This window comes from Triturus cristatus, chromosome 4_1 (genome assembly GCF_964204655.1).
Source record: "Triturus cristatus chromosome 4_1, aTriCri1.1, whole genome shotgun sequence".
In the NCBI taxonomy this organism is placed as follows: Eukaryota; Metazoa; Chordata; class Amphibia; order Caudata; family Salamandridae; genus Triturus; species Triturus cristatus.
Genome location: NC_140585.1, coordinates 150,069,369 through 150,096,327, shown reverse-complemented (window position 1 = coordinate 150,096,327; position 26,959 = coordinate 150,069,369). Strand labels below are relative to the sequence as shown.

General features: G+C 36.1%; 37 non-coding genes across 37 annotated transcripts; all 37 read right to left on the bottom strand.

Annotated features, from left to right (window-relative positions):
* Positions 1-445: 445 nt before the first annotated feature.
* On the bottom strand, positions 446-536 carry TRNAR-UCU (transfer RNA arginine (anticodon UCU)). Its single transcript is given in 2 exon segments — positions 446-481; positions 500-536. It is a non-coding gene; the product is annotated as a tRNA-Arg (tRNA).
* Positions 537-877: 341 nt separating this feature from the next.
* On the bottom strand, positions 878-950 carry TRNAK-UUU (transfer RNA lysine (anticodon UUU)). Its single transcript has one exon. It is a non-coding gene; the product is annotated as a tRNA-Lys (tRNA).
* An 864-nt stretch (positions 951-1,814) lies between these two features.
* TRNAK-UUU (transfer RNA lysine (anticodon UUU)) lies at positions 1,815-1,887 on the bottom strand. The gene has a single exon. It is a non-coding gene; the product is annotated as a tRNA-Lys (tRNA).
* Positions 1,888-2,346: 459 nt separating this feature from the next.
* TRNAR-UCU (transfer RNA arginine (anticodon UCU)) lies at positions 2,347-2,437 on the bottom strand. Its single transcript is given in 2 exon segments — positions 2,347-2,382; positions 2,401-2,437. It is a non-coding gene; the product is annotated as a tRNA-Arg (tRNA).
* Positions 2,438-3,310: 873 nt separating this feature from the next.
* Positions 3,311-3,401, bottom strand: TRNAR-UCU (transfer RNA arginine (anticodon UCU)). Its single transcript is given in 2 exon segments — positions 3,311-3,346; positions 3,365-3,401. It is a non-coding gene; the product is annotated as a tRNA-Arg (tRNA).
* A 341-nt stretch (positions 3,402-3,742) lies between these two features.
* TRNAK-UUU (transfer RNA lysine (anticodon UUU)) lies at positions 3,743-3,815 on the bottom strand. Its single transcript has one exon. It is a non-coding gene; the product is annotated as a tRNA-Lys (tRNA).
* An 864-nt stretch (positions 3,816-4,679) lies between these two features.
* On the bottom strand, positions 4,680-4,752 carry TRNAK-UUU (transfer RNA lysine (anticodon UUU)). The gene has a single exon. It is a non-coding gene; the product is annotated as a tRNA-Lys (tRNA).
* Positions 4,753-5,211: 459 nt separating this feature from the next.
* Positions 5,212-5,302, bottom strand: TRNAR-UCU (transfer RNA arginine (anticodon UCU)). The gene is given in 2 exon segments: positions 5,212-5,247; positions 5,266-5,302. It is a non-coding gene; the product is annotated as a tRNA-Arg (tRNA).
* A 341-nt stretch (positions 5,303-5,643) lies between these two features.
* On the bottom strand, positions 5,644-5,716 carry TRNAK-UUU (transfer RNA lysine (anticodon UUU)). The gene has a single exon. It is a non-coding gene; the product is annotated as a tRNA-Lys (tRNA).
* Positions 5,717-6,580: 864 nt separating this feature from the next.
* Positions 6,581-6,653, bottom strand: TRNAK-UUU (transfer RNA lysine (anticodon UUU)). Its single transcript has one exon. It is a non-coding gene; the product is annotated as a tRNA-Lys (tRNA).
* Positions 6,654-7,112: 459 nt separating this feature from the next.
* TRNAR-UCU (transfer RNA arginine (anticodon UCU)) lies at positions 7,113-7,203 on the bottom strand. Its single transcript is given in 2 exon segments — positions 7,113-7,148; positions 7,167-7,203. It is a non-coding gene; the product is annotated as a tRNA-Arg (tRNA).
* Positions 7,204-8,076: 873 nt separating this feature from the next.
* Positions 8,077-8,167, bottom strand: TRNAR-UCU (transfer RNA arginine (anticodon UCU)). Its single transcript is given in 2 exon segments — positions 8,077-8,112; positions 8,131-8,167. It is a non-coding gene; the product is annotated as a tRNA-Arg (tRNA).
* A 341-nt stretch (positions 8,168-8,508) lies between these two features.
* TRNAK-UUU (transfer RNA lysine (anticodon UUU)) lies at positions 8,509-8,581 on the bottom strand. Its single transcript has one exon. It is a non-coding gene; the product is annotated as a tRNA-Lys (tRNA).
* Positions 8,582-9,445: 864 nt separating this feature from the next.
* On the bottom strand, positions 9,446-9,518 carry TRNAK-UUU (transfer RNA lysine (anticodon UUU)). The gene has a single exon. It is a non-coding gene; the product is annotated as a tRNA-Lys (tRNA).
* Positions 9,519-10,408: 890 nt separating this feature from the next.
* Positions 10,409-10,481, bottom strand: TRNAK-UUU (transfer RNA lysine (anticodon UUU)). The gene has a single exon. It is a non-coding gene; the product is annotated as a tRNA-Lys (tRNA).
* An 864-nt stretch (positions 10,482-11,345) lies between these two features.
* Positions 11,346-11,418, bottom strand: TRNAK-UUU (transfer RNA lysine (anticodon UUU)). The gene has a single exon. It is a non-coding gene; the product is annotated as a tRNA-Lys (tRNA).
* A 459-nt stretch (positions 11,419-11,877) lies between these two features.
* TRNAR-UCU (transfer RNA arginine (anticodon UCU)) lies at positions 11,878-11,968 on the bottom strand. Its single transcript is given in 2 exon segments — positions 11,878-11,913; positions 11,932-11,968. It is a non-coding gene; the product is annotated as a tRNA-Arg (tRNA).
* A 341-nt stretch (positions 11,969-12,309) lies between these two features.
* On the bottom strand, positions 12,310-12,382 carry TRNAK-UUU (transfer RNA lysine (anticodon UUU)). The gene has a single exon. It is a non-coding gene; the product is annotated as a tRNA-Lys (tRNA).
* An 864-nt stretch (positions 12,383-13,246) lies between these two features.
* TRNAK-UUU (transfer RNA lysine (anticodon UUU)) lies at positions 13,247-13,319 on the bottom strand. Its single transcript has one exon. It is a non-coding gene; the product is annotated as a tRNA-Lys (tRNA).
* A 459-nt stretch (positions 13,320-13,778) lies between these two features.
* On the bottom strand, positions 13,779-13,869 carry TRNAR-UCU (transfer RNA arginine (anticodon UCU)). The gene is given in 2 exon segments: positions 13,779-13,814; positions 13,833-13,869. It is a non-coding gene; the product is annotated as a tRNA-Arg (tRNA).
* Positions 13,870-14,742: 873 nt separating this feature from the next.
* TRNAR-UCU (transfer RNA arginine (anticodon UCU)) lies at positions 14,743-14,833 on the bottom strand. Its single transcript is given in 2 exon segments — positions 14,743-14,778; positions 14,797-14,833. It is a non-coding gene; the product is annotated as a tRNA-Arg (tRNA).
* A 341-nt stretch (positions 14,834-15,174) lies between these two features.
* On the bottom strand, positions 15,175-15,247 carry TRNAK-UUU (transfer RNA lysine (anticodon UUU)). Its single transcript has one exon. It is a non-coding gene; the product is annotated as a tRNA-Lys (tRNA).
* Positions 15,248-16,111: 864 nt separating this feature from the next.
* Positions 16,112-16,184, bottom strand: TRNAK-UUU (transfer RNA lysine (anticodon UUU)). Its single transcript has one exon. It is a non-coding gene; the product is annotated as a tRNA-Lys (tRNA).
* Positions 16,185-17,074: 890 nt separating this feature from the next.
* On the bottom strand, positions 17,075-17,147 carry TRNAK-UUU (transfer RNA lysine (anticodon UUU)). The gene has a single exon. It is a non-coding gene; the product is annotated as a tRNA-Lys (tRNA).
* Positions 17,148-18,011: 864 nt separating this feature from the next.
* On the bottom strand, positions 18,012-18,084 carry TRNAK-UUU (transfer RNA lysine (anticodon UUU)). The gene has a single exon. It is a non-coding gene; the product is annotated as a tRNA-Lys (tRNA).
* A 459-nt stretch (positions 18,085-18,543) lies between these two features.
* TRNAR-UCU (transfer RNA arginine (anticodon UCU)) lies at positions 18,544-18,634 on the bottom strand. Its single transcript is given in 2 exon segments — positions 18,544-18,579; positions 18,598-18,634. It is a non-coding gene; the product is annotated as a tRNA-Arg (tRNA).
* A 341-nt stretch (positions 18,635-18,975) lies between these two features.
* TRNAK-UUU (transfer RNA lysine (anticodon UUU)) lies at positions 18,976-19,048 on the bottom strand. Its single transcript has one exon. It is a non-coding gene; the product is annotated as a tRNA-Lys (tRNA).
* Positions 19,049-19,912: 864 nt separating this feature from the next.
* On the bottom strand, positions 19,913-19,985 carry TRNAK-UUU (transfer RNA lysine (anticodon UUU)). The gene has a single exon. It is a non-coding gene; the product is annotated as a tRNA-Lys (tRNA).
* A 459-nt stretch (positions 19,986-20,444) lies between these two features.
* On the bottom strand, positions 20,445-20,535 carry TRNAR-UCU (transfer RNA arginine (anticodon UCU)). Its single transcript is given in 2 exon segments — positions 20,445-20,480; positions 20,499-20,535. It is a non-coding gene; the product is annotated as a tRNA-Arg (tRNA).
* Positions 20,536-21,408: 873 nt separating this feature from the next.
* On the bottom strand, positions 21,409-21,499 carry TRNAR-UCU (transfer RNA arginine (anticodon UCU)). The gene is given in 2 exon segments: positions 21,409-21,444; positions 21,463-21,499. It is a non-coding gene; the product is annotated as a tRNA-Arg (tRNA).
* Positions 21,500-21,840: 341 nt separating this feature from the next.
* Positions 21,841-21,913, bottom strand: TRNAK-UUU (transfer RNA lysine (anticodon UUU)). The gene has a single exon. It is a non-coding gene; the product is annotated as a tRNA-Lys (tRNA).
* An 864-nt stretch (positions 21,914-22,777) lies between these two features.
* On the bottom strand, positions 22,778-22,850 carry TRNAK-UUU (transfer RNA lysine (anticodon UUU)). The gene has a single exon. It is a non-coding gene; the product is annotated as a tRNA-Lys (tRNA).
* An 890-nt stretch (positions 22,851-23,740) lies between these two features.
* Positions 23,741-23,813, bottom strand: TRNAK-UUU (transfer RNA lysine (anticodon UUU)). The gene has a single exon. It is a non-coding gene; the product is annotated as a tRNA-Lys (tRNA).
* An 864-nt stretch (positions 23,814-24,677) lies between these two features.
* On the bottom strand, positions 24,678-24,750 carry TRNAK-UUU (transfer RNA lysine (anticodon UUU)). Its single transcript has one exon. It is a non-coding gene; the product is annotated as a tRNA-Lys (tRNA).
* A 459-nt stretch (positions 24,751-25,209) lies between these two features.
* On the bottom strand, positions 25,210-25,300 carry TRNAR-UCU (transfer RNA arginine (anticodon UCU)). Its single transcript is given in 2 exon segments — positions 25,210-25,245; positions 25,264-25,300. It is a non-coding gene; the product is annotated as a tRNA-Arg (tRNA).
* Positions 25,301-25,641: 341 nt separating this feature from the next.
* Positions 25,642-25,714, bottom strand: TRNAK-UUU (transfer RNA lysine (anticodon UUU)). Its single transcript has one exon. It is a non-coding gene; the product is annotated as a tRNA-Lys (tRNA).
* An 864-nt stretch (positions 25,715-26,578) lies between these two features.
* Positions 26,579-26,651, bottom strand: TRNAK-UUU (transfer RNA lysine (anticodon UUU)). Its single transcript has one exon. It is a non-coding gene; the product is annotated as a tRNA-Lys (tRNA).
* Positions 26,652-26,959: the final 308 nt, after the last annotated feature.

Here is a 26,959-nt window from a genome sequence, read left to right as displayed (position 1 = left end):
CCTCAAAATCACCTAATCAAAATTTGGCAGTGTCCCAACTAACGCTATGTTTCTTAAGATGGTTACCTGAAGAAGGTACCAAACACACTAGAATATAATAATGAATTGATATTTCAAGCATTTGAAATTTCTTCAGTAAATGTAACCTTATTTTTAGTCCTGAAGTTGCTACTATCTCATTTTTTTGCTGACGTCAAATTCATATGTGTTTATTGACATGGTAAAATTAAGGAAGGGCCCAAAATCTTACTTCCGAGTAAATTATATTTTCATCAGTACAGCTGACAATTTCCTCTTCTGCATAGATTACCCAAATTGAACGGTGTCTCTTTAAAATAGACTTCCTTTTACTGACCTTTTTTAGCAAATGATTTTGGTGAAGCAGAAGCATGCATGCATCGCTTATAACTTCTTTAAATAGTTATGAAATAAACAGGGATAAAACTGACTCTGGTGGGATTCGAACCCACAGCCTTTGAATACCTTCTTGACATTCACCTAGAAGTCCAATGCGCTATCCATTGCGCCACAGAGCCAATCTGCTTGAATGAGGTGCACAGATATTCAGAAATGAAATAATGAGCTTTGAGCTGTTGATCAACTTTATAAAGTTCATTGGATACTATAACCATGGCTATATCTTGAATATTGAATTGGGTAAAAGTTATTCACCGTGTCAAACTACATGATACAGTTGGTAAGTCTGCATACAACTTAAGTTTAGTGTATCGTCATCTGATATATGAGACAGATTGGTTTTTCACTTCTCCATGAAAGACGTTTTTTTTTAATTTTGGTAATGGAATATCTTATTCATCATGCAGTGGAACACAAAAAGAATGTACAATCAGAATACTTTTTCTTTAAAGTAGCCGACCGCCTGAACAGGGACTTGAACCCTGGACCCTCAGATTAAAAGTCTGATGCTCTACCGACTGAGCTATCCAGGCTCTGCAACACTGCAACTAAAAATCAGCTAAAAATGATGTGGACGCACACCAACCTACACTTTAATTCTTAATATGGTTACATATATTAGCAATCAAATATGTAGAGTTTAATAATTAATTGATATTTCAAGCATTTGAAATTTCAGCAGCACACGTAATCTATTTTAAATCCTGAAATTCGTTCTATCTCATTTTCGGCTGACTTAGAAATCATGTCTCTAAATTGACATTGTGAAATTAGTAAAAGGCCAAATACTATTACTAGGTACTAAATTACATGTCCAGCAGTATAACTGGAAATTTACTCTTGGGCATAGATTATGCAACATTTTCAAAGCAAACAGTGTCTGTTTAAATAGACTTTCTTTCACTGCCGTTTTGGTAAATGTCTCTGGTTATGCAGAAGCAGGCATTGTTTGTTACTGTTTCAATTAGTTATAAGATAAAGGAGGGATAAAACTGACCCAGCTAGTATTCCAACCCAAAGACTTTGAATGCTTTCTCTACATTCGCCTAGAACCCCAAGCCGCTATCCATTGCACCAGAGATCCAACCTGATTCAACAAGGTGAACAGAAATTCTCAAATAAAAAGATGAGCTATCAGCGGTTGACCAACTTTATAAAGTGATTTGGAAACTATAAGCAGGGTTCCATTTTGAACATTGAATTGGGGAAAAGATAATCAACATCTCAAACGACATGATACCGTTGCGGTAAGTCTTCTTAACTCTTGTCAAATGGTACACGACCGATGGGTATTTAATGGCTCCATTAAGAGTAACTTGCAATTACTCTAATGGGACTACTCGTTCATTGGATCCTGAAAAGAGCATGTCATTAGAGTACATTTTCTTTAAACAAACCGCCTGAACAGGGACTTGAACCCTGGACCCTCAGATTAAAAGTCTGATGCTCTACCGACTGAGCTATCCAGGCTCTGATACAGCAAACCTCAAAATCACCTAATCAAAATTTGGCAGTGTCCCAACTAACGCTATGTTTCTTAAGATGGTTACCTGAAGAAGGTACCAAATACACTAGAATATAATAATGAATTGATATTTCAAGCATTTGAAATTTCTTCAGTAAATGTAACCTTATTTTTAGTCCTGAAGTTGCTACTATCTCATTTTTTTGCTGACGTCAAATTCATATGTGTTTATTGACATGGTAAAATTAAGGAAGGGCCCAAAATCTTACTTCCGAGTAAATTATATTTTCATCAGTACAGCTGACAATTTCCTCTTCTGCATAGATTACCCAAATTGAACGGTGTCTCTTTAAAATAGACTTCCTTTTACTGACCTTTTTTAGCAAATGATTTTGGTGAAGCAGAAGCATGCATGCATCGCTTATAACTTCTTTAAATAGTTATGAAATACACAGGGATAAAACTGACTCTGGTGGGATTCGAACCCACAGCCTTTGAATACCTTCTTGACATTCACCTAGAAGTCCAATGCGCTATCCATTGCGCCACAGAGCCAATCTGCTTGAGTGAGGTGCACAGATATTCAGAAATGAAATAATGAGCTTTGAGCTGTTGATCAACTTTATAAAGTTCATTGGATACTATAACCATGGCTATATTTTGAATATTGAATTGGGTAAAAGTTATTCACCGTGTCAAACTACATGATACAGTTGGTAAGTCTGCATACAACTTAAGTTTAGTGTATCATCATCTGATATATGAGACAGATGGGTTTTTCACTTCTCCATGAAAGACATTTTTTTTTAATTTTGGTAATGGAATATCTTATTCATCATGCAGTGGAACACAAAAAGAATGTACAATCAGAATACTTTTTCTTTAAAGTAGCCTACCGCCTGAACGGGGACTTGAACCCTGGACCCTCAGATTAAAAGTCTGATGCTCTACCGACTGAGCTATCCAGACTCTGATACAGCAAACCTCAAAATCACCTAATCAAAATTTGGCAGTGTCCCAACTAACGCTATGTTTCTTAAGATGGTTACCTGAAGAAGGTACCAAATACACTAGAATATAATAATGAATTGATATTTCAAGCATTTGAAATTTCTTCAGTAAATGTAACCTTATTTTTGGTCCTGAAGTTGCTACTATCTCATTTTTTTGCTGACGTCAAATTCATATGTGTTTATTGACATGGTAAAATTAAGGAAGGGCCCAAAATCTTACTTCCGAGTAAATTATATTTTCATCAGTACAGCTGACAATTTCCTCTTCTGCATAGATTACCCAAATTGAACGGTGTCTCTTTAAAATAGACTTCCTTTTACTGACCTTTTTTAGCAAATGATTTTGGTGAAGCAGAAGCATGCATGCATCGCTTATAACTTCTTTAAATAGTTATGAAATAAACAGGGATAAAACTGACTCTGGTGGGATTCGAACCCACAGCCTTTGAATACCTTCTTGACATTCACCTAGAAGTCCAATGCGCTATCCATTGCGCCACAGAGCCAATCTGCTTGAGTGAGGTGCACAGATATTCAGAAATGAAATAATGAGCTTTGAGCTGTTGATCAACTTTATAAAGTTCATTGGATACTATAACCATGGCTATATTTTGAATATTGAATTGGGTAAAAGTTATTCACCGTGTCAAACTACATGATACAGTTGGTAAGTCTGCATAAAACTTAAGTTTAGTGTATCGTCATCTGATATATGAGACAGATGGGTTTTTCACTTCTCCATGAAAGACGTTTTTTTTTAATTTTGGTAATGGAATATCTTATTCATCATGCAGTGGAACACAAAAAGAATGTACAATCAGAATACTTTTTCTTTAAAGTAGCCGACCGCCTGAACAGGGACTTGAACCCTGGACCCTCAGATTAAAAGTCTGATGCTCTACCGACTGAGCTATCCAGGCTCTGCAACACTGCAACTAAAAATCAGCTAAAAATGATGTGGACGCACACCAACCTACACTTTAATTCTTAATATGGTTACATATATTAGCAATCAAATATGTAGAGTTTAATAATTAATTGATATTTCAAGCATTTGAAATTTCAGCAGCACACGTAATCTATTTTAAATCCTGAAATTCGTTCTATCTCATTTTCGGCTGACTTAGAAATCATGTCTCTAAATTGACATTGTGAAATTAGTAAAAGGCCAAATACTATTACTAGGTACTAAATTACATGTCCAGCAGTATAACTGGAAATTTACTCTTGGGCATAGATTATGCAACATTTTCAAAGCAAACAGTGTCTGTTTAAATAGACTTTCTTTCACTGCCGTTTTGGTAAATGTCTCTGGTTATGCAGAAGCAGGCATTGTTTGTTACTGTTTCAATTAGTTATAAGATAAAGGAGGGATAAAACTGACCCAGCTAGTATTCCAACCCAAAGACTTTGAATGCTTTCTCTACATTCGCCTAGAACCCCAAGCCGCTATCCATTGCACCAGAGATCCAACCTGATTCAACAAGGTGAACAGAAATTCTCAAATAAAAAGATGAGCTATCAGCGGTTGACCAACTTTATAAAGTGATTTGGAAACTATAAGCAGGGTTCCATTTTGAACATTGAATTGGGGAAAAGATAATCAACATCTCAAACGACATGATACCGTTGCGGTAAGTCTTCTTAACTCTTGTCAAATGGTACACGACCGATGGGTATTTAATGGCTCCATTAAGAGTAACTTGCAATTACTCTAATGGGACTACTCGTTCATTGGATCCTGAAAAGAGCATGTCATTAGAGTACATTTTCTTTAAACAAACCGCCTGAACAGGGACTTGAACCCTGGACCCTCAGATTAAAAGTCTGATGCTCTACCGACTGAGCTATCCAGGCTCTGATACAGCAAACCTCAAAATCACCTAATCAAAATTTGGCAGTGTCCCAACTAACGCTATGTTTCTTAAGATGGTTACCTGAAGAAGGTACCAAACACACTAGAATATAATAATGAATTGATATTTCAAGCATTTGAAATTTCTTCAGTAAATGTAACCTTATTTTTAGTCCTGAAGTTGCTACTATCTCATTTTTTTGCTGACGTCAAATTCATATGTGTTTATTGACATGGTAAAATTAAGGAAGGGCCCAAAATCTTACTTCCGAGTAAATTATATTTTCATCAGTACAGCTGACAATTTCCTCTTCTGCATAGATTACCCAAATTGAACGGTGTCTCTTTAAAATAGACTTCCTTTTACTGACCTTTTTTAGCAAATGATTTTGGTGAAGCAGAAGCATGCATGCATCGCTTATAACTTCTTTAAATAGTTATGAAATAAACAGGGATAAAACTGACTCTGGTGGGATTCGAACCCACAGCCTTTGAATACCTTCTTGACATTCACCTAGAAGTCCAATGCGCTATCCATTGCGCCACAGAGCCAATCTGCTTGAATGAGGTGCACAGATATTCAGAAATGAAATAATGAGCTTTGAGCTGTTGATCAACTTTATAAAGTTCATTGGATACTATAACCATGGCTATATCTTGAATATTGAATTGGGTAAAAGTTATTCACCGTGTCAAACTACATGATACAGTTGGTAAGTCTGCATACAACTTAAGTTTAGTGTATCGTCATCTGATATATGAGACAGATTGGTTTTTCACTTCTCCATGAAAGACGTTTTTTTTTAATTTTGGTAATGGAATATCTTATTCATCATGCAGTGGAACACAAAAAGAATGTACAATCAGAATACTTTTTCTTTAAAGTAGCCGACCGCCTGAACAGGGACTTGAACCCTGGACCCTCAGATTAAAAGTCTGATGCTCTACCGACTGAGCTATCCAGGCTCTGCAACACTGCAACTAAAAATCAGCTAAAAATGATGTGGACGCACACCAACCTACACTTTAATTCTTAATATGGTTACATATATTAGCAATCAAATATGTAGAGTTTAATAATTAATTGATATTTCAAGCATTTGAAATTTCAGCAGCACACGTAATCTATTTTAAATCCTGAAATTCGTTCTATCTCATTTTCGGCTGACTTAGAAATCATGTCTCTAAATTGACATTGTGAAATTAGTAAAAGGCCAAATACTATTACTAGGTACTAAATTACATGTCCAGCAGTATAACTGGAAATTTACTCTTGGGCATAGATTATGCAACATTTTCAAAGCAAACAGTGTCTGTTTAAATAGACTTTCTTTCACTGCCGTTTTGGTAAATGTCTCTGGTTATGCAGAAGCAGGCATTGTTTGTTACTGTTTCAATTAGTTATAAGATAAAGGAGGGATAAAACTGACCCAGCTAGTATTCCAACCCAAAGACTTTGAATGCTTTCTCTACATTCGCCTAGAACCCCAAGCCGCTATCCATTGCACCAGAGATCCAACCTGATTCAACAAGGTGAACAGAAATTCTCAAATAAAAAGATGAGCTATCAGCGGTTGACCAACTTTATAAAGTGATTTGGAAACTATAAGCAGGGTTCCATTTTGAACATTGAATTGGGGAAAAGATAATCAACATCTCAAACGACATGATACCGTTGCGGTAAGTCTTCTTAACTCTTGTCAAATGGTACACGACCGATGGGTATTTAATGGCTCCATTAAGAGTAACTTGCAATTACTCTAATGGGACTACTCGTTCATTGGATCCTGAAAAGAGCATGTCATTAGAGTACATTTTCTTTAAACAAACCGCCTGAACAGGGACTTGAACCCTGGACCCTCAGATTAAAAGTCTGATGCTCTACCGACTGAGCTATCCAGGCTCTGATACAGCAAACCTCAAAATCACCTAATCAAAATTTGGCAGTGTCCCAACTAACGCTATGTTTCTTAAGATGGTTACCTGAAGAAGGTACCAAATACACTAGAATATAATAATGAATTGATATTTCAAGCATTTGAAATTTCTTCAGTAAATGTAACCTTATTTTTAGTCCTGAAGTTGCTACTATCTCATTTTTTTGCTGACGTCAAATTCATATGTGTTTATTGACATGGTAAAATTAAGGAAGGGCCCAAAATCTTACTTCCGAGTAAATTATATTTTCATCAGTACAGCTGACAATTTCCTCTTCTGCATAGATTACCCAAATTGAACGGTGTCTCTTTAAAATAGACTTCCTTTTACTGACCTTTTTTAGCAAATGATTTTGGTGAAGCAGAAGCATGCATGCATCGCTTATAACTTCTTTAAATAGTTATGAAATACACAGGGATAAAACTGACTCTGGTGGGATTCGAACCCACAGCCTTTGAATACCTTCTTGACATTCACCTAGAAGTCCAATGCGCTATCCATTGCGCCACAGAGCCAATCTGCTTGAGTGAGGTGCACAGATATTCAGAAATGAAATAATGAGCTTTGAGCTGTTGATCAACTTTATAAAGTTCATTGGATACTATAACCATGGCTATATTTTGAATATTGAATTGGGTAAAAGTTATTCACCGTGTCAAACTACATGATACAGTTGGTAAGTCTGCATACAACTTAAGTTTAGTGTATCATCATCTGATATATGAGACAGATGGGTTTTTCACTTCTCCATGAAAGACATTTTTTTTTAATTTTGGTAATGGAATATCTTATTCATCATGCAGTGGAACACAAAAAGAATGTACAATCAGAATACTTTTTCTTTAAAGTAGCCTACCGCCTGAACGGGGACTTGAACCCTGGACCCTCAGATTAAAAGTCTGATGCTCTACCGACTGAGCTATCCAGACTCTGATACAGCAAACCTCAAAATCACCTAATCAAAATTTGGCAGTGTCCCAACTAACGCTATGTTTCTTAAGATGGTTACCTGAAGAAGGTACCAAATACACTAGAATATAATAATGAATTGATATTTCAAGCATTTGAAATTTCTTCAGTAAATGTAACCTTATTTTTAGTCCTGAAGTTGCTACTATCTCATTTTTTTGCTGACGTCAAATTCATATGTGTTTATTGACATGGTAAAATTAAGGAAGGGCCCAAAATCTTACTTCCGAGTAAATTATATTTTCATCAGTACAGCTGACAATTTCCTCTTCTGCATAGATTACCCAAATTGAACGGTGTCTCTTTAAAATAGACTTCCTTTTACTGACCTTTTTTAGCAAATGATTTTGGTGAAGCAGAAGCATGCATGCATCGCTTATAACTTCTTTAAATAGTTATGAAATAAACAGGGATAAAACTGACTCTGGTGGGATTCGAACCCACAGCCTTTGAATACCTTCTTGACATTCACCTAGAAGTCCAATGCGCTATCCATTGCGCCACAGAGCCAATCTGCTTGAGTGAGGTGCACAGATATTCAGAAATGAAATAATGAGCTTTGAGCTGTTGATCAACTTTATAAAGTTCATTGGATACTATAACCATGGCTATATTTTGAATATTGAATTGGGTAAAAGTTATTCACCGTGTCAAACTACATGATACAGTTGGTAAGTCTGCATAAAACTTAAGTTTAGTGTATCGTCATCTGATATATGAGACAGATGGGTTTTTCACTTCTCCATGAAAGACGTTTTTTTTTAATTTTGGTAATGGAATATCTTATTCATCATGCAGTGGAACACAAAAAGAATGTACAATCAGAATACTTTTTCTTTAAAGTAGCCGACCGCCTGAACAGGGACTTGAACCCTGGACCCTCAGATTAAAAGTCTGATGCTCTACCGACTGAGCTATCCAGGCTCTGCAACACTGCAACTAAAAATCAGCTAAAAATGATGTGGACGCACACCAACCTACACTTTAATTCTTAATATGGTTACATATATTAGCAATCAAATATGTAGAGTTTAATAATTAATTGATATTTCAAGCATTTGAAATTTCAGCAGCACACGTAATCTATTTTAAATCCTGAAATTCGTTCTATCTCATTTTCGGCTGACTTAGAAATCATGTCTCTAAATTGACATTGTGAAATTAGTAAAAGGCCAAATACTATTACTAGGTACTAAATTACATGTCCAGCAGTATAACTGGAAATTTACTCTTGGGCATAGATTATGCAACATTTTCAAAGCAAACAGTGTCTGTTTAAATAGACTTTCTTTCACTGCCGTTTTGGTAAATGTCTCTGGTTATGCAGAAGCAGGCATTGTTTGTTACTGTTTCAATTAGTTATAAGATAAAGGAGGGATAAAACTGACCCAGCTAGTATTCCAACCCAAAGACTTTGAATGCTTTCTCTACATTCGCCTAGAACCCCAAGCCGCTATCCATTGCACCAGAGATCCAACCTGATTCAACAAGGTGAACAGAAATTCTCAAATAAAAAGATGAGCTATCAGCGGTTGACCAACTTTATAAAGTGATTTGGAAACTATAAGCAGGGTTCCATTTTGAACATTGAATTGGGGAAAAGATAATCAACATCTCAAACGACATGATACCGTTGCGGTAAGTCTTCTTAACTCTTGTCAAATGGTACACGACCGATGGGTATTTAATGGCTCCATTAAGAGTAACTTGCAATTACTCTAATGGGACTACTCGTTCATTGGATCCTGAAAAGAGCATGTCATTAGAGTACATTTTCTTTAAACAAACCGCCTGAACAGGGACTTGAACCCTGGACCCTCAGATTAAAAGTCTGATGCTCTACCGACTGAGCTATCCAGGCTCTGATACAGCAAACCTCAAAATCACCTAATCAAAATTTGGCAGTGTCCCAACTAACGCTATGTTTCTTAAGATGGTTACCTGAAGAAGGTACCAAACACACTAGAATATAATAATGAATTGATATTTCAAGCATTTGAAATTTCTTCAGTAAATGTAACCTTATTTTTAGTCCTGAAGTTGCTACTATCTCATTTTTTTGCTGACGTCAAATTCATATGTGTTTATTGACATGGTAAAATTAAGGAAGGGCCCAAAATCTTACTTCCGAGTAAATTATATTTTCATCAGTACAGCTGACAATTTCCTCTTCTGCATAGATTACCCAAATTGAACGGTGTCTCTTTAAAATAGACTTCCTTTTACTGACCTTTTTTAGCAAATGATTTTGGTGAAGCAGAAGCATGCATGCATCGCTTATAACTTCTTTAAATAGTTATGAAATAAACAGGGATAAAACTGACTCTGGTGGGATTCGAACCACAGCCTTTGAATACCTTCTTGACATTCACCTAGAAGTTCAATGCGCTATCCATTGCGCCACAGAGCCAATCTGCTTGAATGAGGTGCACAGATATTCAGAAATGAAATAATGAGCTTTGAGCTGTTGATCAACTTTATAAAGTTCATTGGATACTATAACCATGGCTATATCTTGAATATTGAATTGGGTAAAAGTTATTCACCGTGTCAAACTACATGATACAGTTGGTAAGTCTGCATACAACTTAAGTTTAGTGTATCGTCATCTGATATATGAGACAGATGGGTTTTTCACTTCTCCATGAAAGACGTTTTTTTTTAATTTTGGTAATGGAATATCTTATTCATCATGCAGTGGAACACAAAAAGAATGTACAATCAGAATACTTTTTCTTTAAAGTAGCCGACCGCCTGAACAGGGACTTGAACCCTGGACCCTCAGATTAAAAGTCTGATGCTCTACCGACTGAGCTATCCAGGCTCTGCAACACTGCAACTAAAAATCAGCTAAAAATGATGTGGACGCACACCAACCTACACTTTAATTCTTAATATGGTTACATATATTAGCAATCAAATATGTAGAGTTTAATAATTAATTGATATTTCAAGCATTTGAAATTTCAGCAGCACACGTAATCTATTTTAAATCCTGAAATTCGTTCTATCTCATTTTCGGCTGACTTAGAAATCATGTCTCTAAATTGACATTGTGAAATTAGTAAAAGGCCAAATACTATTACTAGGTACTAAATTACATGTCCAGCAGTATAACTGGAAATTTACTCTTGGGCATAGATTATGCAACATTTTCAAAGCAAACAGTGTCTGTTTAAATAGACTTTCTTTCACTGCCGTTTTGGTAAATGTCTCTGGTTATGCAGAAGCAGGCATTGTTTGTTACTGTTTCAATTAGTTATAAGATAAAGGAGGGATAAAACTGACCCAGCTAGTATTCCAACCCAAAGACTTTGAATGCTTTCTCTACATTCGCCTAGAACCCCAAGCCGCTATCCATTGCACCAGAGATCCAACCTGATTCAACAAGGTGAACAGAAATTCTCAAATAAAAAGATGAGCTATCAGCGGTTGACCAACTTTATAAAGTGATTTGGAAACTATAAGCAGGGTTCCATTTTGAACATTGAATTGGGGAAAAGATAATCAACATCTCAAACGACATGATACCGTTGCGGTAAGTCTTCTTAACTCTTGTCAAATGGTACACGACCGATGGGTATTTAATGGCTCCATTAAGAGTAACTTGCAATTACTCTAATGGGACTACTCGTTCATTGGATCCTGAAAAGAGCATGTCATTAGAGTACATTTTCTTTAAACAAACCGCCTGAACAGGGACTTGAACCCTGGACCCTCAGATTAAAAGTCTGATGCTCTACCGACTGAGCTATCCAGGCTCTGATACAGCAAACCTCAAAATCACCTAATCAAAATTTGGCAGTGTCCCAACTAACGCTATGTTTCTTAAGATGGTTACCTGAAGAAGGTACCAAACACACTAGAATATAATAATGAATTGATATTTCAAGCATTTGAAATTTCTTCAGTAAATGTAACCTTATTTTTAGTCCTGAAGTTGCTACTATCTCATTTTTTTGCTGACGTCAAATTCATATGTGTTTATTGACATGGTAAAATTAAGGAAGGGCCCAAAATCTTACTTCCGAGTAAATTATATTTTCATCAGTACAGCTGACAATTTCCTCTTCTGCATAGATTACCCAAATTGAACGGTGTCTCTTTAAAATAGACTTCCTTTTACTGACCTTTTTTAGCAAATGATTTTGGTGAAGCAGAAGCATGCATGCATCGCTTATAACTTCTTTAAATAGTTATGAAATAAACAGGGATAAAACTGACTCTGGTGGGATTCGAACCCACAGCCTTTGAATACCTTCTTGACATTCACCTAGAAGTCCAATGCGCTATCCATTGCGCCACAGAGCCAATCTGCTTGAATGAGGTGCACAGATATTCAGAAATGAAATAATGAGCTTTGAGCTGTTGATCAACTTTATAAAGTTCATTGGATACTATAACCATGGCTATATCTTGAATATTGAATTGGGTAAAAGTTATTCACCGTGTCAAACTACATGATACAGTTGGTAAGTCTGCATACAACTTAAGTTTAGTGTATCGTCATCTGATATATGAGACAGATTGGTTTTTCACTTCTCCATGAAAGACGTTTTTTTTTAATTTTGGTAATGGAATATCTTATTCATCATGCAGTGGAACACAAAAAGAATGTACAATCAGAATACTTTTTCTTTAAAGTAGCCGACCGCCTGAACAGGGACTTGAACCCTGGACCCTCAGATTAAAAGTCTGATGCTCTACCGACTGAGCTATCCAGGCTCTGCAACACTGCAACTAAAAATCAGCTAAAAATGATGTGGACGCACACCAACCTACACTTTAATTCTTAATATGGTTACATATATTAGCAATCAAATATGTAGAGTTTAATAATTAATTGATATTTCAAGCATTTGAAATTTCAGCAGCACAGGTAATCTATTTTAAATCCTGAAATTCGTTCTATCTCATTTTCGGCTGACTTAGAAATCATGTCTCTAAATTGACATTGTGAAATTAGTAAAAGGCCAAATACTATTACTAGGTACTAAATTACATGTCCAGCAGTATAACTGGAAATTTACTCTTGGGCATAGATTATGCAACATTTTCAAAGCAAACAGTGTCTGTTTAAATAGACTTTCTTTCACTGCCGTTTTGGTAAATGTCTCTGGTTATGCAGAAGCAGGCATTGTTTGTTACTGTTTCAATTAGTTATAAGATAAAGGAGGGATAAAACTGACCCAGCTAGTATTCCAACCCAAAGACTTTGAATGCTTTCTCTACATTCGCCTAGAACCCCAAGCCGCTATCCATTGCACCAGAGATCCAACCTGATTCAACAAGGTGAACAGAAATTCTCAAATAAAAAGATGAGCTATCAGCGGTTGACCAACTTTATAAAGTGATTTGGAAACTATAAGCAGGGTTCCATTTTGAACATTGAATTGGGGAAAAGATAATCAACATCTCAAACGACATGATACCGTTGCGGTAAGTCTTCTTAACTCTTGTCAAATGGTACACGACCGATGGGTATTTAATGGCTCCATTAAGAGTAACTTGCAATTACTCTAATGGGACTACTCGTTCATTGGATCCTGAAAAGAGCATGTCATTAGAGTACATTTTCTTTAAACAAACCGCCTGAACAGGGACTTGAACCCTGGACCCTCAGATTAAAAGTCTGATGCTCTACCGACTGAGCTATCCAGGCTCTGATACAGCAAACCTCAAAATCACCTAATCAAAATTTGGCAGTGTCCCAACTAACGCTATGTTTCTTAAGATGGTTACCTGAAGAAGGTACCAAATACACTAGAATATAATAATGAATTGATATTTCAAGCATTTGAAATTTCTTCAGTAAATGTAACCTTATTTTTAGTCCTGAAGTTGCTACTATCTCATTTTTTTGCTGACGTCAAATTCATATGTGTTTATTGACATGGTAAAATTAAGGAAGGGCCCAAAATCTTACTTCCGAGTAAATTATATTTTCATCAGTACAGCTGACAATTTCCTCTTCTGCATAGATTACCCAAATTGAACGGTGTCTCTTTAAAATAGACTTCCTTTTACTGACCTTTTTTAGCAAATGATTTTGGTGAAGCAGAAGCATGCATGCATCGCTTATAACTTCTTTAAATAGTTATGAAATACACAGGGATAAAACTGACTCTGGTGGGATTCGAACCCACAGCCTTTGAATACCTTCTTGACATTCACCTAGAAGTCCAATGCGCTATCCATTGCGCCACAGAGCCAATCTGCTTGAATGAGGTGCACAGATATTCAGAAATGAAATAATGAGCTTTGAGCTGTTGATCAACTTTATAAAGTTCATTGGATACTATAACCATGGCTATATTTTGAATATTGAATTGGGTAAAAGTTATTCACCGTGTCAAACTACATGATACAGTTGGTAAGTCTGCATACAACTTAAGTTTAGTGTATCATCATCTGATATATGAGACAGATGGGTTTTTCACTTCTCCATGAAAGACATTTTTTTTTAATTTTGGTAATGGAATATCTTATTCATCATGCAGTGGAACACAAAAAGAATGTACAATCAGAATACTTTTTCTTTAAAGTAGCCTACCGCCTGAACGGGGACTTGAACCCTGGACCCTCAGATTAAAAGTCTGATGCTCTACCGACTGAGCTATCCAGACTCTGATACAGCAAACCTCAAAATCACCTAATCAAAATTTGGCAGTGTCCCAACTAACGCTATGTTTCTTAAGATGGTTACCTGAAGAAGGTACCAAATACACTAGAATATAATAATGAATTGATATTTCAAGCATTTGAAATTTCTTCAGTAAATGTAACCTTATTTTTAGTCCTGAAGTTGCTACTATCTCATTTTTTTGCTGACGTCAAATTCATATGTGTTTATTGACATGGTAAAATTAAGGAAGGGCCCAAAATCTTACTTCCGAGTAAATTATATTTTCATCAGTACAGCTGACAATTTCCTCTTCTGCATAGATTACCCAAATTGAACGGTGTCTCTTTAAAATAGACTTCCTTTTACTGACCTTTTTTAGCAAATGATTTTGGTGAAGCAGAAGCATGCATGCATCGCTTATAACTTCTTTAAATAGTTATGAAATAAACAGGGATAAAACTGACTCTGGTGGGATTCGAACCCACAGCCTTTGAATACCTTCTTGACATTCACCTAGAAGTCCAATGCGCTATCCATTGCGCCACAGAGCCAATCTGCTTGAGTGAGGTGCACAGATATTCAGAAATGAAATAATGAGCTTTGAGCTGTTGATCAACTTTATAAAGTTCATTGGATACTATAACCATGGCTATATTTTGAATATTGAATTGGGTAAAAGTTATTCACCGTGTCAAACTACATGATACAGTTGGTAAGTCTGCATAAAACTTAAGTTTAGTGTATCGTCATCTGATATATGAGACAGATGGGTTTTTCACTTCTCCATGAAAGACGTTTTTTTTTAATTTTGGTAATGGAATATCTTATTCATCATGCAGTGGAACACAAAAAGAATGTACAATCAGAATACTTTTTCTTTAAAGTAGCCGACCGCCTGAACAGGGACTTGAACCCTGGACCCTCAGATTAAAAGTCTGATGCTCTACCGACTGAGCTATCCAGGCTCTGCAACACTGCAACTAAAAATCAGCTAAAAATGATGTGGACGCACACCAACCTACACTTTAATTCTTAATATGGTTACATATATTAGCAATCAAATATGTAGAGTTTAATAATTAATTGATATTTCAAGCATTTGAAATTTCAGCAGCACACGTAATCTATTTTAAATCCTGAAATTCGTTCTATCTCATTTTCGGCTGACTTAGAAATCATGTCTCTAAATTGACATTGTGAAATTAGTAAAAGGCCAAATACTATTACTAGGTACTAAATTACATGTCCAGCAGTATAACTGGAAATTTACTCTTGGGCATAGATTATGCAACATTTTCAAAGCAAACAGTGTCTGTTTAAATAGACTTTCTTTCACTGCCGTTTTGGTAAATGTCTCTGGTTATGCAGAAGCAGGCATTGTTTGTTACTGTTTCAATTAGTTATAAGATAAAGGAGGGATAAAACTGACCCAGCTAGTATTCCAACCCAAAGACTTTGAATGCTTTCTCTACATTCGCCTAGAACCCCAAGCCGCTATCCATTGCACCAGAGATCCAACCTGATTCAACAAGGTGAACAGAAATTCTCAAATAAAAAGATGAGCTATCAGCGGTTGACCAACTTTATAAAGTGATTTGGAAACTATAAGCAGGGTTCCATTTTGAACATTGAATTGGGGAAAAGATAATCAACATCTCAAACGACATGATACCGTTGCGGTAAGTCTTCTTAACTCTTGTCAAATGGTACACGACCGATGGGTATTTAATGGCTCCATTAAGAGTAACTTGCAATTACTCTAATGGGACTACTCGTTCATTGGATCCTGAAAAGAGCATGTCATTAGAGTACATTTTCTTTAAACAAACCGCCTGAACAGGGACTTGAACCCTGGACCCTCAGATTAAAAGTCTGATGCTCTACCGACTGAGCTATCCAGGCTCTGATACAGCAAACCTCAAAATCACCTAATCAAAATTTGGCAGTGTCCCAACTAACGCTATGTTTCTTAAGATGGTTACCTGAAGAAGGTACCAAACACACTAGAATATAATAATGAATTGATATTTCAAGCATTTGAAATTTCTTCAGTAAATGTAACCTTATTTTTAGTCCTGAAGTTGCTACTATCTCATTTTTTTGCTGACGTCAAATTCATATGTGTTTATTGACATGGTAAAATTAAGGAAGGGCCCAAAATCTTACTTCCGAGTAAATTATATTTTCATCAGTACAGCTGACAATTTCCTCTTCTGCATAGATTACCCAAATTGAACGGTGTCTCTTTAAAATAGACTTCCTTTTACTGACCTTTTTTAGCAAATGATTTTGGTGAAGCAGAAGCATGCATGCATCGCTTATAACTTCTTTAAATAGTTATGAAATAAACAGGGATAAAACTGACTCTGGTGGGATTCGAACCACAGCCTTTGAATACCTTCTTGACATTCACCTAGAAGTTCAATGCGCTATCCATTGCGCCACAGAGCCAATCTGCTTGAATGAGGTGCACAGATATTCAGAAATGAAATAATGAGCTTTGAGCTGTTGATCAACTTTATAAAGTTCATTGGATACTATAACCATGGCTATATCTTGAATATTGAATTGGGTAAAAGTTATTCACCGTGTCAAACTACATGATACAGTTGGTAAGTCTGCATACAACTTAAGTTTAGTGTATCGTCATCTGATATATGAGACAGATGGGTTTTTCACTTCTCCATGAAAGACGTTTTTTTTTAATTTTGGTAATGGAATATCTTATTCATCATGCAGTGGAACACAAAAAGAATGTACAATCAGAATACTTTTTCTTTAAAGTAGCCGACCGCCTGAACAGGGACTTGAACCCTGGACCCTCAGATTAAAAGTCTGATGCTCTACCGACTGAGCTATCCAGGCTCTGCAACACTGCAACTAAAAATCAGCTAAAAATGATGTGGACGCACACCAACCTACACTTTAATTCTTAATATGGTTACATATATTAGCAATCAAATATGTAGAGTTTAATAATTAATTGATATTTCAAGCATTTGAAATTTCAGCAGCACACGTAATCTATTTTAAATCCTGAAATTCGTTCTATCTCATTTTCGGCTGACTTAGAAATCATGTCTCTAAATTGACATTGTGAAATTAGTAAAAGGCCAAATACTATTACTAGGTACTAAATTACATGTCCAGCAGTATAACTGGAAATTTACTCTTGGGCATAGATTATGCAACATTTTCAAAGCAAACAGTGTCTGTTTAAATAGACTTTCTTTCACTGCCGTTTTGGTAAATGTCTCTGGTTATGCAGAAGCAGGCATTGTTTGTTACTGTTTCAATTAGTTATAAGATAAAGGAGGGATAAAACTGACCCAGCTAGTATTCCAACCCAAAGACTTTGAATGCTTTCTCTACATTCGCCTAGAACCCCAAGCCGCTATCCATTGCACCAGAGATCCAACCTGATTCAACAAGGTGAACAGAAATTCTCAAATAAAAAGATGAGCTATCAGCGGTTGACCAACTTTATAAAGTGATTTGGAAACTATAAGCAGGGTTCCATTTTGAACATTGAATTGGGGAAAAGATAATCAACATCTCAAACGACATGATACCGTTGCGGTAAGTCTTCTTAACTCTTGTCAAATGGTACACGACCGATGGGTATTTAATGGCTCCATTAAGAGTAACTTGCAATTACTCTAATGGGACTACTCGTTCATTGGATCCTGAAAAGAGCATGTCATTAGAGTACATTTTCTTTAAACAAACCGCCTGAACAGGGACTTGAACCCTGGACCCTCAGATTAAAAGTCTGATGCTCTACCGACTGAGCTATCCAGGCTCTGATACAGCAAACCTCAAAATCACCTAATCAAAATTTGGCAGTGTCCCAACTAACGCTATGTTTCTTAAGATGGTTACCTGAAGAAGGTACCAAATACACTAGAATATAATAATGAATTGATATTTCAAGCATTTGAAATTTCTTCAGTAAATGTAACCTTATTTTTAGTCCTGAAGTTGCTACTATCTCATTTTTTTGCTGACGTCAAATTCATATGTGTTTATTGACATGGTAAAATTAAGGAAGGGCCCAAAATCTTACTTCCGAGTAAATTATATTTTCATCAGTACAGCTGACAATTTCCTCTTCTGCATAGATTACCCAAATTGAACGGTGTCTCTTTAAAATAGACTTCCTTTTACTGACCTTTTTTAGCAAATGATTTTGGTGAAGCAGAAGCATGCATGCATCGCTTATAACTTCTTTAAATAGTTATGAAATACACAGGGATAAAACTGACTCTGGTGGGATTCGAACCCACAGCCTTTGAATACCTTCTTGACATTCACCTAGAAGTCCAATGCGCTATCCATTGCGCCACAGAGCCAATCTGCTTGAGTGAGGTGCACAGATATTCAGAAATGAAATAATGAGCTTTGAGCTGTTGATCAACTTTATAAAGTTCATTGGATACTATAACCATGGCTATATTTTGAATATTGAATTGGGTAAAAGTTATTCACCGTGTCAAACTACATGATACAGTTGGTAAGTCTGCATACAACTTAAGTTTAGTGTATCGTCATCTGATATATGAGACAGATTGGTTTTTCACTTCTCCATGAAAGACGTTTTTTTTTAATTTTGGTAATGGAATATCTTATTCATCATGCAGTGGAACACAAAAAGAATGTACAATCAGAATACTTTTTCTTTAAAGTAGCCGACCGCCTGAACAGGGACTTGAACCCTGGACCCTCAGATTAAAAGTCTGATGCTCTACCGACTGAGCTATCCAGGCTCTGCAACACTGCAACTAAAAATCAGCTAAAAATGATGTGGACGCACACCAACCTACACTTTAATTCTTAATATGGTTACATATATTAGCAATCAAATATGTAGAGTTTAATAATTAATTGATATTTCAAGCATTTGAAATTTCAGCAGCACAGGTAATCTATTTTAAATCCTGAAATTCGTTCTATCTCATTTTCGGCTGACTTAGAAATCATGTCTCTAAATTGACATTGTGAAATTAGTAAAAGGCCAAATACTATTACTAGGTACTAAATTACATGTCCAGCAGTATAACTGGAAATTTACTCTTGGGCATAGATTATGCAACATTTTCAAAGCAAACAGTGTCTGTTTAAATAGACTTTCTTTCACTGCCGTTTTGGTAAATGTCTCTGGTTATGCAGAAGCAGGCATTGTTTGTTACTGTTTCAATTAGTTATAAGATAAAGGAGGGATAAAACTGACCCAGCTAGTATTCCAACCCAAAGACTTTGAATGCTTTCTCTACATTCGCCTAGAACCCCAAGCCGCTATCCATTGCACCAGAGATCCAACCTGATTCAACAAGGTGAACAGAAATTCTCAAATAAAAAGATGAGCTATCAGCGGTTGACCAACTTTATAAAGTGATTTGGAAACTATAAGCAGGGTTCCATTTTGAACATTGAATTGGGGAAAAGATAATCAACATCTCAAACGACATGATACCGTTGCGGTAAGTCTTCTTAACTCTTGTCAAATGGTACACGACCGATGGGTATTTAATGGCTCCATTAAGAGTAACTTGCAATTACTCTAATGGGACTACTCGTTCATTGGATCCTGAAAAGAGCATGTCATTAGAGTACATTTTCTTTAAACAAACCGCCTGAACAGGGACTTGAACCCTGGACCCTCAGATTAAAAGTCTGATGCTCTACCGACTGAGCTATCCAGGCTCTGATACAGCAAACCTCAAAATCACCTAATCAAAATTTGGCAGTGTCCCAACTAACGCTATGTTTCTTAAGATGGTTACCTGAAGAAGGTACCAAATACACTAGAATATAATAATGAATTGATATTTCAAGCATTTGAAATTTCTTCAGTAAATGTAACCTTATTTTTAGTCCTGAAGTTGCTACTATCTCATTTTTTTGCTGACGTCAAATTCATATGTGTTTATTGACATGGTAAAATTAAGGAAGGGCCCAAAATCTTACTTCCGAGTAAATTATATTTTCATCAGTACAGCTGACAATTTCCTCTTCTGCATAGATTACCCAAATTGAACGGTGTCTCTTTAAAATAGACTTCCTTTTACTGACCTTTTTTAGCAAATGATTTTGGTGAAGCAGAAGCATGCATGCATCGCTTATAACTTCTTTAAATAGTTATGAAATACACAGGGATAAAACTGACTCTGGTGGGATTCGAACCCACAGCCTTTGAATACCTTCTTGACATTCACCTAGAAGTCCAATGCGCTATCCATTGCGCCACAGAGCCAATCTGCTTGAGTGAGGTGCACAGATATTCAGAAATGAAATAATGAGCTTTGAGCTGTTGATCAACTTTATAAAGTTCATTGGATACTATAACCATGGCTATATTTTGAATATTGAATTGGGTAAAAGTTATTCACCGTGTCAAACTACATGATACAGTTGGTAAGTCTGCATACAACTTAAGTTTAGTGTATCATCATCTGATATATGAGACAGATGGGTTTTTCACTTCTCCATGAAAGACATTTTTTTTTAATTTTGGTAATGGAATATCTTATTCATCATGCAGTGGAACACAAAAAGAATGTACAATCAGAATACTTTTTCTTTAAAGTAGCCTACCGCCTGAACGGGGACTTGAACCCTGGACCCTCAGATTAAAAGTCTGATGCTCTACCGACTGAGCTATCCAGACTCTGATACAGCAAACCTCAAAATCACCTAATCAAAATTTGGCAGTGTCCCAACTAACGCTATGTTTCTTAAGATGGTTACCTGAAGAAGGTACCAAATACACTAGAATATAATAATGAATTGATATTTCAAGCATTTGAAATTTCTTCAGTAAATGTAACCTTATTTTTAGTCCTGAAGTTGCTACTATCTCATTTTTTTGCTGACGTCAAATTCATATGTGTTTATTGACATGGTAAAATTAAGGAAGGGCCCAAAATCTTACTTCCGAGTAAATTATATTTTCATCAGTACAGCTGACAATTTCCTCTTCTGCATAGATTACCCAAATTGAACGGTGTCTCTTTAAAATAGACTTCCTTTTACTGACCTTTTTTAGCAAATGATTTTGGTGAAGCAGAAGCATGCATGCATCGCTTATAACTTCTTTAAATAGTTATGAAATAAACAGGGATAAAACTGACTCTGGTGGGATTCGAACCCACAGCCTTTGAATACCTTCTTGACATTCACCTAGAAGTCCAATGCGCTATCCATTGCGCCACAGAGCCAATCTGCTTGAGTGAGGTGCACAGATATTCAGAAATGAAATAATGAGCTTTGAGCTGTTGATCAACTTTATAAAGTTCATTGGATACTATAACCATGGCTATATTTTGAATATTGAATTGGGTAAAAGTTATTCACCGTGTCAAACTACATGATACAGTTGGTAAGTCTGCATAAAACTTAAGTTTAGTGTATCGTCATCTGATATATGAGACAGATGGGTTTTTCACTTCTCCATGAAAGACGTTTTTTTTTAATTTTGGTAATGGAATATCTTATTCATCATGCAGTGGAACACAAAAAGAATGTACAATCAGAATACTTTTTCTTTAAAGTAGCCGACCGCCTGAACAGGGACTTGAACCCTGGACCCTCAGATTAAAAGTCTGATGCTCTACCGACTGAGCTATCCAGGCTCTGCAACACTGCAACTAAAAATCAGCTAAAAATGATGTGGACGCACACCAACCTACACTTTAATTCTTAATATGGTTACATATATTAGCAATCAAATATGTAGAGTTTAATAATTAATTGATATTTCAAGCATTTGAAATTTCAGCAGCACACGTAATCTATTTTAAATCCTGAAATTCGTTCTATCTCATTTTCGGCTGACTTAGAAATCATGTCTCTAAATTGACATTGTGAAATTAGTAAAAGGCCAAATACTATTACTAGGTACTAAATTACATGTCCAGCAGTATAACTGGAAATTTACTCTTGGGCATAGATTATGCAACATTTTCAAAGCAAACAGTGTCTGTTTAAATAGACTTTCTTTCACTGCCGTTTTGGTAAATGTCTCTGGTTATGCAGAAGCAGGCATTGTTTGTTACTGTTTCAATTAGTTATAAGATAAAGGAGGGATAAAACTGACCCAGCTAGTATTCCAACCCAAAGACTTTGAATGCTTTCTCTACATTCGCCTAGAACCCCAAGCCGCTATCCATTGCACCAGAGATCCAACCTGATTCAACAAGGTGAACAGAAATTCTCAAATAAAAAGATGAGCTATCAGCGGTTGACCAACTTTATAAAGTGATTTGGAAACTATAAGCAGGGTTCCATTTTGAACATTGAATTGGGGAAAAGATAATCAACATCTCAAACGACATGATACCGTTGCGGTAAGTCTTCTTAACTCTTGTCAAATGGTACACGACCGATGGGTATTTAATGGCTCCATTAAGAGTAACTTGCAATTACTCTAATGGGACTACTCGTTCATTGGATCCTGAAAAGAGCATGTCATTAGAGTACATTTTCTTTAAACAAACCGCCTGAACAGGGACTTGAACCCTGGACCCTCAGATTAAAAGTCTGATGCTCTACCGACTGAGCTATCCAGGCTCTGATACAGCAAACCTCAAAATCACCTAATCAAAATTTGGCAGTGTCCCAACTAACGCTATGTTTCTTAAGATGGTTACCTGAAGAAGGTACCAAACACACTAGAATATAATAATGAATTGATATTTCAAGCATTTGAAATTTCTTCAGTAAATGTAACCTTATTTTTAGTCCTGAAGTTGCTACTATCTCATTTTTTTGCTGACGTCAAATTCATATGTGTTTATTGACATGGTAAAATTAAGGAAGGGCCCAAAATCTTACTTCCGAGTAAATTATATTTTCATCAGTACAGCTGACAATTTCCTCTTCTGCATAGATTACCCAAATTGAACGGTGTCTCTTTAAAATAGACTTCCTTTTACTGACCTTTTTTAGCAAATGATTTTGGTGAAGCAGAAGCATGCATGCATCGCTTATAACTTCTTTAAATAGTTATGAAATAAACAGGGATAAAACTGACTCTGGTGGGATTCGAACCACAGCCTTTGAATACCTTCTTGACATTCACCTAGAAGTTCAATGCGCTATCCATTGCGCCACAGAGCCAATCTGCTTGAATGAGGTGCACAGATATTCAGAAATGAAATAATGAGCTTTGAGCTGTTGATCAACTTTATAAAGTTCATTGGATACTATAACCATGGCTATATCTTGAATATTGAATTGGGTAAAAGTTATTCACCGTGTCAAACTACATGATACAGTTGGTAAGTCTGCATACAACTTAAGTTTAGTGTATCGTCATCTGATATATGAGACAGATGGGTTTTTCACTTCTCCATGAAAGACGTTTTTTTTTAATTTTGGTAATGGAATATCTTATTCATCATGCAGTGGAACACAAAAAGAATGTACAATCAGAATACTTTTTCTTTAAAGTAGCCGACCGCCTGAACAGGGACTTGAACCCTGGACCCTCAGATTAAAAGTCTGATGCTCTACCGACTGAGCTATCCAGGCTCTGCAACACTGCAACTAAAAATCAGCTAAAAATGATGTGGACGCACACCAACCTACACTTTAATTCTTAATATGGTTACATATATTAGCAATCAAATATGTAGAGTTTAATAATTAATTGATATTTCAAGCATTTGAAATTTCAGCAGCACACGTAATCTATTTTAAATCCTGAAATTCGTTCTATCTCATTTTCGGCTGACTTAGAAATCATGTCTCTAAATTGACATTGTGAAATTAGTAAAAGGCCAAATACTATTACTAGGTACTAAATTACATGTCCAGCAGTATAACTGGAAATTTACTCTTGGGCATAGATTATGCAACATTTTCAAAGCAAACAGTGTCTGTTTAAATAGACTTTCTTTCACTGCCGTTTTGGTAAATGTCTCTGGTTATGCAGAAGCAGGCATTGTTTGTTACTGTTTCAATTAGTTATAAGATAAAGGAGGGATAAAACTGACCCAGCTAGTATTCCAACCCAAAGACTTTGAATGCTTTCTCTACATTCGCCTAGAACCCCAAGCCGCTATCCATTGCACCAGAGATCCAACCTGATTCAACAAGGTGAACAGAAATTCTCAAATAAAAAGATGAGCTATCAGCGGTTGACCAACTTTATAAAGTGATTTGGAAACTATAAGCAGGGTTCCATTTTGAACATTGAATTGGGGAAAAGATAATCAACATCTCAAACGACATGATACCGTTGCGGTAAGTCTTCTTAACTCTTGTCAAATGGTACACGACCGATGGGTATTTAATGGCTCCATTAAGAGTAACTTGCAATTACTCTAATGGGACTACTCGTTCATTGGATCCTGAAAAGAGCATGTCATTAGAGTACATTTTCTTTAAACAAACCGCCTGAACAGGGACTTGAACCCTGGACCCTCAGATTAAAAGTCTGATGCTCTACCGACTGAGCTATCCAGGCTCTGATACAGCAAACCTCAAAATCACCTAATCAAAATTTGGCAGTGTCCCAACTAACGCTATGTTTCTTAAGATGGTTACCTGAAGAAGGTACCAAACACACTAGAATATAATAATGAATTGATATTTCAAGCATTTGAAATTTCTTCAGTAAATGTAACCTTATTTTTAGTCCTGAAGTTGCTACTATCTCATTTTTTTGCTGACGTCAAATTCATATGTGTTTATTGACATGGTAAAATTAAGGAAGGGCCCAAAATCTTACTTCCGAGTAAATTATATTTTCATCAGTACAGCTGACAATTTCCTCTTCTGCATAGATTACCCAAATTGAACGGTGTCTCTTTAAAATAGACTTCCTTTTACTGACCTTTTTTAGCAAATGATTTTGGTGAAGCAGAAGCATGCATGCATCGCTTATAACTTCTTTAAATAGTTATGAAATAAACAGGGATAAAACTGACTCTGGTGGGATTCGAACCCACAGCCTTTGAATACCTTCTTGACATTCACCTAGAAGTCCAATGCGCTATCCATTGCGCCACAGAGCCAATCTGCTTGAATGAGGTGCACAGATATTCAGAAATGAAATAATGAGCTTTGAGCTGTTGATCAACTTTATAAAGTTCATTGGATACTATAACCATGGCTATATCTTGAATATTGAATTGGGTAAAAGTTATTCACCGTGTCAAACTACATGATACAGTTGGTAAGTCTGCATACAACTTAAGTTTAGTGTATCGTCATCTGATATATGAGACAGATTGGTTTTTCACTTCTCCATGAAAGACGTTTTTTTTTAATTTTGGTAATGGAATATCTTATTCATCATGCAGTGGAACACAAAAAGAATGTACAATCAGAATACTTTTTCTTTAAAGTAGCCGACCGCCTGAACAGGGACTTGAACCCTGGACCCTCAGATTAAAAGTCTGATGCTCTACCGACTGAGCTATCCAGGCTCTGCAACACTGCAACTAAAAATCAGCTAAAAATGATGTGGACGCACACCAACCTACACTTTAATTCTTAATATGGTTACATATATTAGCAATCAAATATGTAGAGTTTAATAATTAATTGATATTTCAAGCATTTGAAATTTCAGCAGCACACGTAATCTATTTTAAATCCTGAAATTCGTTCTATCTCATTTTCGGCTGACTTAGAAATCATGTCTCTAAATTGACATTGTGAAATTAGTAAAAGGCCAAATACTATTACTAGGTACTAAATTACATGTCCAGCAGTATAACTGGAAATTTACTCTTGGGCATAGATTATGCAACATTTTCAAAGCAAACAGTGTCTGTTTAAATAGACTTTCTTTCACTGCCGTTTTGGTAAATGTCTCTGGTTATGCAGAAGCAGGCATTGTTTGTTACTGTTTCAATTAGTTATAAGATAAAGGAGGGATAAAACTGACCCAGCTAGTATTCCAACCCAAAGACTTTGAATGCTTTCTCTACATTCGCCTAGAACCCCAAGCCGCTATCCATTGCACCAGAGATCCAACCTGATTCAACAAGGTGAACAGAAATTCTCAAATAAAAAGATGAGCTATCAGCGGTTGACCAACTTTATAAAGTGATTTGGAAACTATAAGCAGGGTTCCATTTTGAACATTGAATTGGGGAAAAGATAATCAACATCTCAAACGACATGATACCGTTGCGGTAAGTCTTCTTAACTCTTGTCAAATGGTACACGACCGATGGGTATTTAATGGCTCCATTAAGAGTAACTTGCAATTACTCTAATGGGACTACTCGTTCATTGGATCCTGAAAAGAGCATGTCATTAGAGTACATTTTCTTTAAACAAACCGCCTGAACAGGGACTTGAACCCTGGACCCTCAGATTAAAAGTCTGATGCTCTACCGACTGAGCTATCCAGGCTCTGATACAGCAAACCTCAAAATCACCTAATCAAAATTTGGCAGTGTCCCAACTAACGCTATGTTTCTTAAGATGGTTACCTGAAGAAGGTACCAAATACACTAGAATATAATAATGAATTGATATTTCAAGCATTTGAAATTTCTTCAGTAAATGTAACCTTATTTTTAGTCCTGAAGTTGCTACTATCTCATTTTTTTGCTGACGTCAAATTCATATGTGTTTATTGACATGGTAAAATTAAGGAAGGGCCCAAAATCTTACTTCCGAGTAAATTATATTTTCATCAGTACAGCTGACAATTTCCT